Source organism: Sminthopsis crassicaudata, chromosome 2 (assembly GCF_048593235.1).
Source record: "Sminthopsis crassicaudata isolate SCR6 chromosome 2, ASM4859323v1, whole genome shotgun sequence".
Taxonomy (NCBI): domain Eukaryota; kingdom Metazoa; phylum Chordata; class Mammalia; order Dasyuromorphia; family Dasyuridae; genus Sminthopsis; species Sminthopsis crassicaudata.
Window position 1 is genome coordinate 591,292,598 of NC_133618.1, and position 13,921 is coordinate 591,306,518.

The 13,921-nt window shown below is 33.1% G+C and overlaps 1 pseudogene; it reads right to left on the minus strand.

Moving 5' to 3' along the window:
* LOC141552982 (large ribosomal subunit protein uL10-like) overlaps positions 1-9,587 on the minus strand; it is a 38,251-nt pseudogene extending 28,664 nt beyond the window's left edge.
* Between the last annotated feature and the right edge of the window lie 4,334 nt (positions 9,588-13,921).

Genomic DNA, 13,921 nt, shown 5'->3' on the forward strand with positions numbered 1-13,921 from the left:
TGTAAATAAAAAGCTACAATACAAAAAAACAAAAACAAAAAACAACCTAGATTGAAAAGGAATAATGTTTCTAACATTAAGAATTTCTAAAATTAAAATCTCACAAATCATTCCAAAAAAAGCTTATAAGAAGCTAAAAATAAGGTCATCTTATTCTTTGGGGCTTTATCCTTCTATTTTCCATACCTATCTTTAGGAGAGGAGAGTAAATTCTTTGATTTAACTTGAAGGAAATAAAAATTGTAGTGAATACACTCTGGCTTTCTCGCTCTGAACCAGACTTACTATATCTGCCCCTCAAGGTGCTATGGCTTCAAGGGTTTTAAGGATGAGTTTCCACTAGCCTGAGTCCCAAAGATTCCCTCCTGAAGCACATTTCTGGAAATGAGTTTATAGAAACTGAAGTTGCACTGGCTAGTAAACCTTATGTGGATTCTAGCTTTAAGATTCCTGTCATTAGAAACAGTGCTGAATCAAAAGGTGTGACTAGAAATGGTTCTTCTTATCCTTATCTAGTTATACCCTTTGATTCAGCAGTGTTTCTACTGGGCTTATATCCCAAAGAGATCTTAAAGGAAGGAAAAGGACCCATATATACAAAAATGTTTCTGGCAGCCCTTTTTGTAGCGGCAAGAAACTAGATGAGTGGATGCCCATCAATTGAAGAATGGCTGCATAAGTTATGGTATATGAATGTTATGGAATATTGTTGTTCTATAAGAAACGATCAGCAGGATGATTTAGAGAGACTTGGAGAGACTTACATGAACTGATGCTAAGTGAAATGAGCAGAACCAGGAAATCATTGTACATGGCAAAAGCAATATTATGCAATGATCAATTTTGATAGCTTTTTCCAACAATAAGATGATTCAGATCAATTCCAATAATCTTGTGATACGAGCCATCTACACCCAGAGAGAGGGAAGTGAGTGTGGACTACAATATAGCATTTTGTTTTAATTTCTCAGTTGTTTTTTTCTTCTTGATCCAATTTTTCTTGTACAGCAAGATAGTTGTATAAATATTTATACATGTATTGGATTTAACATATGTTTTTAACATATTTAACATGTATTGGATTATCTGCCATCTAGGGGAGAAAAGAGAGAAAAAGAGTGGGAAATGTGGAATATAAGGTTTTGCAAGGGTCAATATTGAAAAATCACCCATGCATGTTTTGTAAATAAAAAGCTTTAATTAAAAAAAAAAGATTCCTGTTATTTTTTTCTCCTCATCTTTTGAAACTCACAAGTTTAGAGATTCCACTTCCTTCATCTAAAATTGAAGAGAACAAATACAGGAAGGCAACATGGCCTCAGAAGAAATCCCATATTCTCTCTACTATCTCTTCACAGAGGATATGAGCAAAGAAGACTCACAACCAGACAGAATACAGTTGAAGAAAAAATGGCTTCAGTTCTTGCTGTGCAGATAATTGAAAATTTGAAAAATTTGATAACCATGTTGTTATAAACTCACATCAGAATGCCCATGCATGTTCCATGGTCTTTCCAAAGCATTCATGTCTTATATCGTGACTGTTTTGGAGAAAGGCTCTTTCTATTCTCCAAAAGTGGAGGTTTCACCCTAGGCATTCTACAAGTGTTTGAGATCCCCATTTCACTCTCCCCTCACATTTGATAATTTTACCATCCTTAGAAAATAAGCAGTGGTGTTTTGAAGATCCATGTCTCCAATCTAGAAAAGTCCTCCAGAATCTCTGGGGAGATATAGGCATAATCCTTTTACTTGTTTTCTTAGTACCATATAAGAAAGTATCTTAAAACAGTCAGTCTTGTGTTATTCCACAGGCAGAGGTGAAAATCACAATTGTCACCAAATAAAGATTTAAGTAAAATTTTTAAAAAGAACATTTTGCTAAATTTATTAAGATTATTGCTTGTTTAGAATTTTAAAATGTTTAAGTTCTATTACCTTTATTTTCTTTTTCATTTAGTTCACAGAACTATAGATCTAGAGTATTAGACTTCAGAGTTATTCAAGTCCTACCCCTTAATTTGACAAACGGGAAAGCTGAGGCTCAGTTACATATGTAGTAATTGACAGAAGTAGATCTGAGCTTAGCTCCTTAACTTTAAGGATCTTCTACTGTTCTGTAATTAATGTATATTCTTCTGGTTCTATTGATCTTTTAGTGAATCACTTCAAATGAATCTTTATTTATTTCCTTGACCAGGAATCCCTTTACTAACCACCACAAGTAAGCATTATACTGCCCATAAATAGTCTGGGAAATAAGTCAGTGTTCACCCACATAGTCTTTCACTATGGATTTTAGGCTGGATTCTTTTGAGTAGTTGTGAATTTGATTTGGAAGACTTTATAGTATAGTAGATCTGGATACAATCAGCACAATATCATTCAGAAACAGGAGTTTTTGAAGAATCTCATAATCTGTATAGTGTGAGTCACACTTTCATTTGGATCCAATGCTGGACATTCTACCAAATAACAGAAAATGCCTCTGGTGAACATTCATTATCCTGTTTTATGATTCATTTGATGCTGATAATCAGATTATTGTTCAACAATTATATCTGCTGTTGCATTTATTTTATTTATTTATTTTATTTTGAAATCTTTTATGATCTTAACAGGTGCATTAGACAACCCTTATAGGAGAAAAGCCATTTAAACTGCAATGAACTTGATTCTTTTCAACAATGAGGTGATTCAAGGCAATTCCAATAGACTTATGAGGGAAAGAGCCATCCACATCCAGAGAGAAAACTATGGAGACTAAATGTGGATAAAAGCATTGTATTTTCACCTTTGTCATTATAGTTATTGTTTGTTTGCTTGTTTTTTTTTCTTTTTTCATTTTTCCCATTTTGATCTGATTTTTATTGTATAGCATGACAAATATGGAAATATGTGTAGAAGAATTGCACATGTTTAACCTATATTATATCACTTGCTATCTAGGGGAGTGTATTGTGATATTAAAGGAAAGTTTGGATTCGCTCCTTTAAATGACGCTCTCAAGCTCAGTTAAAAAGTAAAAGTAAAAAGTTTTAATCAAATAAGACAAGGTATAGATAGTTTAGATTTGCATGAAAAAACAAATAGAAATAAGAACAATTAACAATATGACAATGATAGCAGAAAGAGGAAGAGAATACATCACCAACTCAAGGGAACCCGCAAGATCATCAAATGGCTGGGAACCCCTCTTTTTCAGCCTTCTCAACTTGAGTTGTGTAAAGATTTTCCCGTGCAAGGCATCCCTTCATAGGCGAGGCTCTGTCATAGTATGGGATGCTGACTTTTTAGATGTCTTTAGACAAAGAAGGCTTTTTGCCAAAAAATTATATAAGGGTTTGGCACATACATCTGTGCAGGTGCAGGGTACAGGAGGGCTTCACTAGTTGACTGGTTCCATATCGTCTGCATCTTGACAGTTCTTTATTAATTGCCTATGCTCAGGGAGGGAGCCACTCCTCTCTGGAGCATAAACATCTCTAGGAATGGCTAGTTCCTAGTATCTAGTGTCAAAAATATACAGAGTTCATGGAACGGTCAAGTTCCCATAATTTGGAAGCTCAGGCCTGTTAGATTTGAGTGAGCTTATAATTCTAATATGAAATTTTAAATTTCTTATTCAGGGAGGAGGGATGTAGGGAAGGATAAAAATTTGGAACACAAGATTTTATGAGGATGAATGTTGAAAACTATCTTTACAATATCAAAAAAGGAGGGGGAAGGATCTATTTGTTTAAAAAATATATTTATAACAACTCTTTTTGTGGTGGCTGGAAATTGAGGGGATATCTAGCAAGTGAGGAATGGTTAAAAATAAACTGTGGTATATGATTGTGATGGAATATTATTCTGCTATAAGTAATGACAAGCAAGATGGACTTATATGAACCGATGCAAAGTGATCAGAACCAAGAGAATATTTATTGTTCACAGCAATAGGAATATAATACAATGAAGAATTGTAAATGACAGCTATTCTCAGCAGTACAGTGATCCAAGACAATCTCAAAGAACTAATGAAATATATTATCCACCTCCAGAGAAAGAACTGATATTGTTTGAATACAGGCTGAAGCATGCTATTATTTTCTTCATTTATTTCATTCTTTTTCTTTTATTCAATTACAAAATGAGTAATATGGAAATGGTTTACATGATTGCACATGTATAATTTATATCTGATTGCTTATTGTGTAAGGAAAGGGGAAGGGAAAGGAGGGAGGACTAGAATTTGGAACTCAAAATATTAAAACAAATTAAAAATTTGGAGAAAAAATAAAATACATATTCTTTTAAAAAGAAAAAAACCCGCCTTTGTATGTATTTTAAAAAATAAAAAGCTATTTTTATAAAAATAACCAACAATTGATTTTTTAAGTTAGATCTTGAATTCTCTTCATCTTTCAGTCAATTGTCCACTATAAAGTTGTGATCTATGTGAGAATACTATTTGTAAAAGCCTATCTCTTCCCTCTTTCATATTTTCAACAAGGATACCCTCTCTATTTATATAAATGATTTTCACAATGATTTTGTAGAGATGACAAAGTAAACACATTGATGGATAGTTATTGATGTTTTCATTCAGTTTTTGGCACTATATATGATCTTCTCCAATCATTCAGTGTTTTCCCATCTTTTGTTTCAGAACCTCTTAATCAAATTGTCACTCCAGCAAAGATTTCCTATGTTTCTTTATTCTGATCCAGCTGCACTTCTCTTCTTTGACTTCTTTAATGCTATTTCTATTTCTTATTTTTAATAGTACATTGACTACTGAGATATTAGATTCCAAATGCCATTGAGAAAGAAAATAGTTCCAGAAATGCTGACAGATCAATTTGCTTATTTACTGTTTTCCTTCCAGCTTAATCTCTAAAAGCTCTTGGGATGATCTGGTCTAACTAAGCTTCATGCCAAGATTTCTATTGTTTTGGGTTTTTTTTTTTTTTTTTAAGTTTTAGAGATAAATAAATACTTTTTTGTTTAATTAAATAATTTTTTATTCTGGGAGAATTCAATAGATCAAATCTCATGGCTTTAATTGCTTGTGTCTTGACTAGAATAGCAGTTAGAGAAGCTGTTTTTATGATTGGTGCCACAGGAAAAGCAGCTACAAATGCCAAAAGATCAGGAAAAAAAAAAAAGGTTTTTCCTTTGTATCAAGTGAGAAAGAATATTTAGTCTTCACAGGTATAGTCAAGAAGACCATCTGCTACTTATACATGATAGAATGCAATATGTATACATAAATTGAGTTACCAATTTGCAGACAGAAATAGGCAACATTATATATCCCCTCAAGAAACAAAATATACAGTTTCCTTGTTATATCATGTACTTCAGGATCATAGATACTGACATTGTCAAACCTCAGCTGAATTATCTACCCAAAGAAAAATGTGGAGATATTCAACATATTTGATAATATCTTTCTGTTGGGGGCAGCTAGGTGGCACAGTGGATAGAGCCAGCCCTGAAATCAGGAGGACCGAAGTTCAAATTTGGTCTCAGACACCTAACACTTCCTAGCTGTGTGACTCTGGGCAAATCACTTAATCCCAATTGCCTCAACAACAACAACAACAAAAAGATTATGCAAGGGTCAGTGTTGGAAAAATTACCCATGATATGCTTTGTAAATAAAAAAACTTTAATAAAAAAAAATAAAATTTCCTTAAGCATAATATGAGGTCTAAAAAAGAGACAGTAAATCAGCCAATTAACATTTATTAAATATCTGCTATATATTAGACATTGGAAATCAGAAGGTATTAAAATATGATTATATCCTTCAATTATAATCTCTAATGGCCCACAAGAGAACTGAAAGGGAGCAAAGAGCAAAGCACAATTTTACTAAAAGAATTATTAAAATGAAATTGGGAAATTTCAGTTTTCCCTGGGTGGACTTCAGTAATTCAATTGCTATGATTTCTTTTTGTACTTGGTGATTTTACTTCACTTTTTTTTGTAACAGGAACAATAATATGATGATCTATGATTTAAGCATTTCCATAAAATAAACAAACAAACAAACAAACAAAAAACCTTCTTTGTTGGCACTTGCTTTGTCTATAGTTTTAAGCAGTGGCACATCATTCAAGATTTCAATAATGCTCTCAGAAATCTTAGTGGTGATACCCAAAGCCTTCAAAAAAGAGGGCTTTTTAGGATTCAAACCAATGATAAGATAGTGAATTCAGTTGAGGGAAATTGTACCGGTCCTGAAAGCAGCTGTTACCTCATTGGCCAAATGAACATCCCTAATCTCAGTCAGATCCTTTTTAGTGAACACAAAGCCCACATTTCCCTGGATAATAGGCAGTGTTTTAAAAAACAGGATTATTCTCTTGATAACCATCAATAGTTTTGTGTGTCATGATGTTCTTCCTCATCATCACTATAGCATTTCAAAGAAAGGATATATATCCACAAACACATATATACATATGCACACATGTATGTGTGTATATATACATGTATGTATGAACATATGTGTATGTGTGTACACATAGGCACACAAATATACACACACATCTGTTTATCTGTTTGGAAATACAAAATACACTTTATGTTTGGGCTGTTTGGAGCCCACATTGTCTGTTCTTACAATGAAGCATTCTGAACAATCATTTGAATTTTAGATGATCTTGAGGAAGAATTTCAATTTCCAAGTAGTCCTGTTTTCCTTGGGTATGTTGAAGGGGCTGCAGAGATTTAGAGAAATAGGGTTTAAAGAAAATGTTATTCACACAAAGACACGTGGGAAGAAAGCCATTCAAAGTTTTCTTGCAAAATTGTTTTTTATCTTGTTGTTTGGCAAGACTCCACATAATTTCTACTATCTTCCTTCACAAGAGCGGGTAAATGTGTTTTTATTTTATGTATTGTTATACTTGGCTGCCACTTTACTTTACTGGGCAAGAAATCAAATGTTTGCTAGCTGAAATGGCTTGTGGATCCTTTTGGCATTTTTTGTTATGACAGTCACTTTACATTATTTAAGTAGGGAAAGGAAATAGTAATTGTTCAAATACACTCAACTGCTAATATATCTCTACCCAGCTATTCCATAGACATCTTAAGTATTACATATTTAAAACAAAACTCATTATCTTTCCAAATTTATGTTGTTGTTTTTTTTTCTCACTTCCTTTTTTCTTGTCAAGGGCACCACCATAATTCCATTTACCTAAGATGACAACCTAGAAGTCATTCTTAATTCTTTTTTCTTTTTTTTCCTGAGACAATTGGGATTAAGTGACTTGCCCAGAATCACACTGCTAGGAAGTGTTAAGTGTCTGAGGTCAGATTTGAACTCAAGTCCTCCTGACATCAGGGCTAGTGCTCTATCTACTGCACCACCTAGCTGCCCCATCATTCTTAATTCTTGACTTTCACTAACCTCCCAACCTGTTGCTTATTTTTTTCTTTATGGTCACATCCAATTCTTTGTGACCTCACTTACCAAAGCTACTCGAGTAGTTTGCCATTTCATCTCTAGCTCATTTTACAGATAAAGAAACTAGATAAGTAGTATTAATTGATTTCCCCAGGGTCACCCAACTAGTAAGTGTTTAGATCTAGATTTGAACTCAGGTCTAGCACTCTGTCCAGTGTAGTATGTAGTCATCAACCTTGTTCAGAAGCTAGTACTTATCAGTCTTCCAGCTTCTAGCCTCTCCCTTCTCCTGTCTATCCTTCACAAACTGGCCAAATTAAGAGCCTTAAAGTTTAACTGTATGATTCCTCTGATTAAGAAACTTTGGTGGATTCCTATTGCCTCTAGAATAAAATACAAATTACTGTTCTTGAAAGTCTTTTTTTTCCCAAAATGATTTGTCATTATCCTTCCACATATATTTTATGTTCAAGTAAAATTGAATGACTTGTTGTTCACCCTAAATGTAATATTTTGCCTCCTTCCTTCATGCCTTTGCATACTCCATCTCTTTTCAAGAATGCTCTCTCTCCAACAATAGCTTGCTTGAATAAGTCAAACTGTAGCAAAATAATTGAATATTTTATCTTTTTGTCTTTATGCTTCTAATTTGGCATGGATTTCTTTTTTGTTCTAAATATGACTACAGGGAAAAACTGATTTTTAAATGATTCCCAGGTGAACAACAAATAATTTGCTATTAAAATAGAGCCAGTTTAATTTTCATGGTGTTTATTACTTGGTGTTTAACACCTCTCTCTCTCTCTCTCTCTCTCTCTCTCTCTCTCTCTCTCTCTCTCTCTCTCTCTCTCTCTCTCTCTCTCTCTCTCTCTCTCTCTCCTTCTCCCTCCTCCCCCTTCCACCTCCTGCTCCTTCTCCTATTTTTCTTCTTCTTCTTCCTCCTCCTCATTCATTAATCACATCCAATTCTTTGTGACTTCATTTACCAAAGCTGTAAGCGTGGTTTGCCATTTCATCTCCAGCTCATTTAAAAACTACTCATTTAACATTTCTAAAGATTCTAGCAAGAATGTCAGTGAAACTAGTTATTCTCATTTGTGAAAAACTTGGAAGGGAACATTTTCTACACTAAAAAGTGAATCACCTCTACCCTTCTTTGCCTGCCAGTCTCTTACCAATGACAACATTTTGGTACTTTTATCTCTTAATCACTAAGTAACATAGTAAAAGATAATCAGAAAAGTATATCTAGCACAGAAAGAGCATTACATGGCTCAGAATGAATTATAGGAAAAATCAGGGCACAAACCCAAAGGTTTATAATGTTACAAATAGTCATCCTTTAAGAATTTTAAATTTTAGAAGTTATATCCATGGTCCTAGAAAAATTACAAAGACATTTACAAATAAAACTACATGAATTAAAAAAAATAATATAAACCCTCAATCTTAAAAAGTTATGACAAATTTATCTTCCCCTAAATATTGGCTTATATTATATAAGTGAAAATAAAATCTATTGTGAAGTGTCACAGATAATGATGACATTTATATTAGGTTTGTTGACTTACAAAGAGCTTCAAATACATTTAATAAGAACCTGCTCTGATATTTACATAACACTAAGATTTACAAAGTATTTTACATAGATTGGTTCATTTAAGCTTCACAACCACACTTGAAACTAGATATGAGTATTTCCATTTTATAGACTTATAAACTAGAAAGTAACAAACCTTTATTAAGCAATTATTGTGTACCAGGTATTTTATTAAGTCCTGGCAAAACAAATATAAACAAAATGAATGGTAATCAATGTCTTCCAGGAGTTACAATCTAATGAAGGAACAAAATATATAAGAGGTACTTGAAAAGTATTGGTGGTTACCCACCAGGGCATATTGGGGAAGTTTTAAGAATCCAAAACACAGCTAGGAGGAATTTGAAGCATGCTACTTTGAATCCAACCCAAAAATGGAATTCTGAAGAAACTCATCATTGAAGGAAGATGGGAGCATCTAACTTCAGAGATACTAATTAAATTATGCAGTTAAAAACTGTAAGGGCCTCAAAGTCCATGTGTTATAACTCTTCATTTTAAAGATGAGAGTTGAGAGAAGGCATAAATATCCTACTTAATAGAGGCAGTAAATTCAGAAGCAATATTTGGATCCATGCCCTCTTATGCTACAGCCAATGGCCTGTCCACTGTTCCATGCTTACCCAATCAGTAGTCACATCTGAGATGTAACTCAAAACAGGTTTTCTCATAGAACCAGCCTGGAAGTCTTTCTACATTGATCTTCCATAATGATTGAAATTTGCAATAGCAGATTAAGATGCTAATTTTAATTTGAAGTAATTTGAAAAGTAACTGAGTTTTCCTGAATGCTAATAAAATATGATTTTCTAAAATAGAGTTGTTGAAGTCTATCAAAATACTTAACTCCATTTCCAAGCCACACTCAACCTCTTACTTTTCTCATGTTATATTCTTGATAGGCAAAACAACAACAACAATAACAGAGCATGAAAGTCCTGTTCAATTAGATCTTTTTTGAATCTGAGAAATATAAAATACAAAAATCAAAGGAACACAAAACTTGTCTTACAAGCAATCATGTGTATTTTCTGATGAAAAGCAATCCTACTAGTACTTTTTTGGTATTTTATCATCCTTTGGTTTAAAGGGTAAAGGGAAAAAATGGTCTCTGGATTTTATCATTCATCAAATATACAAGAAAGTCAGAATTGAAATGATTTCTTTTAAATAACGTATTTAATTACAATATATAGAATTCTTGTAAGTAGGATACCAAATAGATGATAGTATATCTTATTTCTGGATCTGGCACTGAAATACTATACAACTGATCAAGTCAACTCAAACCTTACAGAAGGAGAGAAGGAAATAATATGTAGAATATATGCCTGTGCATCCTTTCTCACATATTAACTCTTAGGAAAGATACCTTAGGCTCAAGATACTCTATGAATCCAATCAACTCCTTTTTAAAATCATGTCATGAATTTTATCAGCTTGATGAATTAGTTCAAAAAACAACATTTAATCAAGTAGTACAGCAAATAAAGTGGTCATTTACTATGATTTTATGATACACATAATACCACACAACCAGTGTGGAGGAACATATATACATGTAATAAAAATTTGTGATTAAGGAATATAGAAGGAGAACACATGAAAAAGGAAACTAAAAATAGCTTTAGCCCTTGTAAAGGGCTGAAACTCTTAAAAGGAGTGCTTGAATCTGATAACTAAGCACTTAAGGCTAATTACCTATTGGACAATAACTCTATTAGCATATGCTTGGGAAAATGGCCCTTCTCACAATTCCATGCTGGCCCAATCTTTTGGTGTATACAGTATACAGATAATTGTAGGAGGGATTAGAGGGTGGAGTGAGATGAGCCAACTCACTTGGTGGCAGAACTGAGAGGAGAAAAGTGTGGAGATTTTGAACGCCAGATCCTTGGCAAAACTCTTGGAAGTTTTGTCCATCTCCTTCACTTCTTCCCTTAAAGACCAAGGACTTTTGCTTATCCTGACTCTGGCTGGCCCTGAGGCCTCTAGGGAGCTAGCCTGGACTTCACCATCTCTAAACCTAATTTAAAGGGAAAAAAGATTAAATAAAATATGAAAGGGGAAAAATTGAAGAATCTGAGGCTAGAAAACATATGATAAAACAGCATTGATATCTCAAAATTTTGCAAAGGAGATGGGTGCAAATTGATTAGAACTCTTAAAGCTCTTAAAACAATTTAACTTCATGGATCAAACTAATGGCATCTTCTCTATCACTGAGAATAAATACATTATCCACTATATCTGTGAGAAACATTTCAGAACCTGCATATAACAGTATATGTAGTAACTGTTGCCATGATAAGACCCATTTGAAGAAAGGTAGAATTATCAAGCCTTAAGAAGTGCCATCAGACACAAGTGTAGCAGAAGCACTTGAAATAAATAAATATTGAAAAATTGTGGAAGACCATTGCAAAATCAGAATAGTTAGGTTGTTCAGTAGATAGAGTGCTAGGCCTGACATCAGGAAAATTCATCTCCCTGGCATCAGACATTTACAAGTTATGTGACCTGGATACGTCACTTAATATTAGTTGCCTCAGTTTCCTTATTTGTAAAATAAGCTGGAGAAGGAAATGGCAAACTACTCCAGAATCTTTGTCAAAAACAAACCAAAAAAAATCAAGTAGGTTCATGAAGAGTTGAATATAAGTGAAATAAGTGAACACTGGAAGATCATGTCAAAATCTAACTCTTTAAGCATGAAGCTTAAACATCATACTGTCATATTAAAGTATAAGGAGTCAAATCTGTGCAAAACAATAACAATTCAATCTTAGAAACTTGAGAAGCAAAGAAATCAGGTGAAAGAAAACTCATAAAGAAGGAGAAACTAGAAAATTTTTGCAAATCAATTACAAGAAATATGCATCTGGAATCAAGGAGAAATGGAAATATTATACATCAATATAATAAAAACAGAACAGTTATGTCAATGGAGATGATTACAGCTCTAGCTTCTCTGCAAAACTAGAAGGCAAGAGGATCAGATGAGATGCTCAAACACTTTGCTGTTGTGCATAAATTATGGCTCACTTTTTACTGACTACTGAGATTACATTCCTCCCAGAGATGTGTCCTACTTCAATTCCTGAAGCTTCACTTTTCTTGTTTGTTCCTTGACTCATTAAACAGGTTCCAAACTGGGAAACTCTACTGCAAAATACCATTGGCAAAAGTAGATAGACGGGAAAAGAAGAAAAGGTCCTCCCCTTATCTAAAAGATGAGAAATGACTCCTCTCAATAGCTGAGTTCTTCGAATAGATGGTTCTCTTCTTGAATCTTCTGGACTCTCTCTCTCACATTAACTCACCTGGATCCCTAAAGAGTGCATCCTACTTTTTAAAAGATCCACCAAATACATTGCCAATACTTATAATTTTATCCATTTTAATCAGAGAGTATCTTCCATTTCATAAATGGGTAACAAAGGATAAGGATTTTTTTTTAAATACTACATTTAAGATCCTAACACTTTGCTGTCTCTTTTACTTGCCTCAATATTGTCTATAATTTCATTAACTGGGCTGGGAATGGTAATTAATCAACCACTCATAAAAAATTATCTATTCTTTATGTATCCATGCAAATTGTTGCACTGGACTGAGGGGCAAAACAGATTGAAATAAAGTAACAGTGAGAATGGAAAATAAAAGACTAATCAGAAAAATAAAATAACCAACAATCCAAATCTGGAAACATAGACTGTGAAATTCAGTGACTCATTTAAAAAAAAACAAACCAAAAAAAACTTATGTTTTGACATCTTGTAGAACTAATTTTTAAAAACAGAAATGTAGAAAAATCACAAAAAGAAAAAAAGGAAAAATAAAAATAAAACTTTACAATATGATTTAATATATAAGAAAACTGCATTTCCAAAATGCTTTGAACACATTATAACCTTACTAACCTTTTCCTACGTAGTATGCATGTACACATATACATAAAAAATACACACAAACACATCTGGAAAAAAAATAAACTTTAGTGCTTTTTGAACTCTAGAAAGTCACAGTCGACAGTGACAAATGAATGAAAGAATGAATTATAAAAGAGCTTATTAGTTTACTCTGTGTGAGATTCTATATTGAGGACTGGGGATATATTTACAAGAAAGCAAGAAAATCCCAGTCCTCAAGTAGCTTAAATTCTAATGGGGAAAGATGAAAAAAAAGGGGCAGCTAGGTGGCGCAGTGGATAGAGCACCAGCCTTGAATTCAGGAGGATTAGAGTTCAAATTTGGTCTCAGACACTTAATACTTCCTAGCTGTGTAACCCTGGGCAAGTCATTTAACCCCAGCCTCAGTAAAAAGAAAAAAAAAAAAAAAAGATGAAAAATAAAATAAAAAAATAAAATCTGAAACAGTACCAAAAGGGGGACCCAGGGACTCTACTCTCATTAGCATAGTTTGGAAATTATGCTGAAAAAATGATGTGGAGATCTGATTCTGGACAAGATATAATAAAAGTTCCAGGGTGTTTCCAGAGGAAGAGTACAAGGTAGAAATATTCTTTGTTCATCTTAAAGCTACTAAACTGGTTTGAAGCTTTCTGTTATCTATAAAGTATATTTTCTCTTTCCTCTAATTCTTACAGAATATGAAGCATGACCTTTCTGTTTTCCTTTTCATGAATTTGTCTATATCTTTTTAAAGCTATTTTGTCATTAAATAAGTTTTTTTTTTACAATTTTATTTTGATACTTTAAATATAAATTGAATTGGATTTAGTATTCCTTCTATTGATTGTTACTTTTTTTTGTCTTAATATCTTTATCTCTTTGAATAGTGCCTGAAATAAGTAAATTCTTTATAAATACTGGTAGATTGATTGATTGAAATTGTGTGAGTTGGTTGTGTCTGAAAATTTATGATCTCATCACATAGTAAGGAACCCT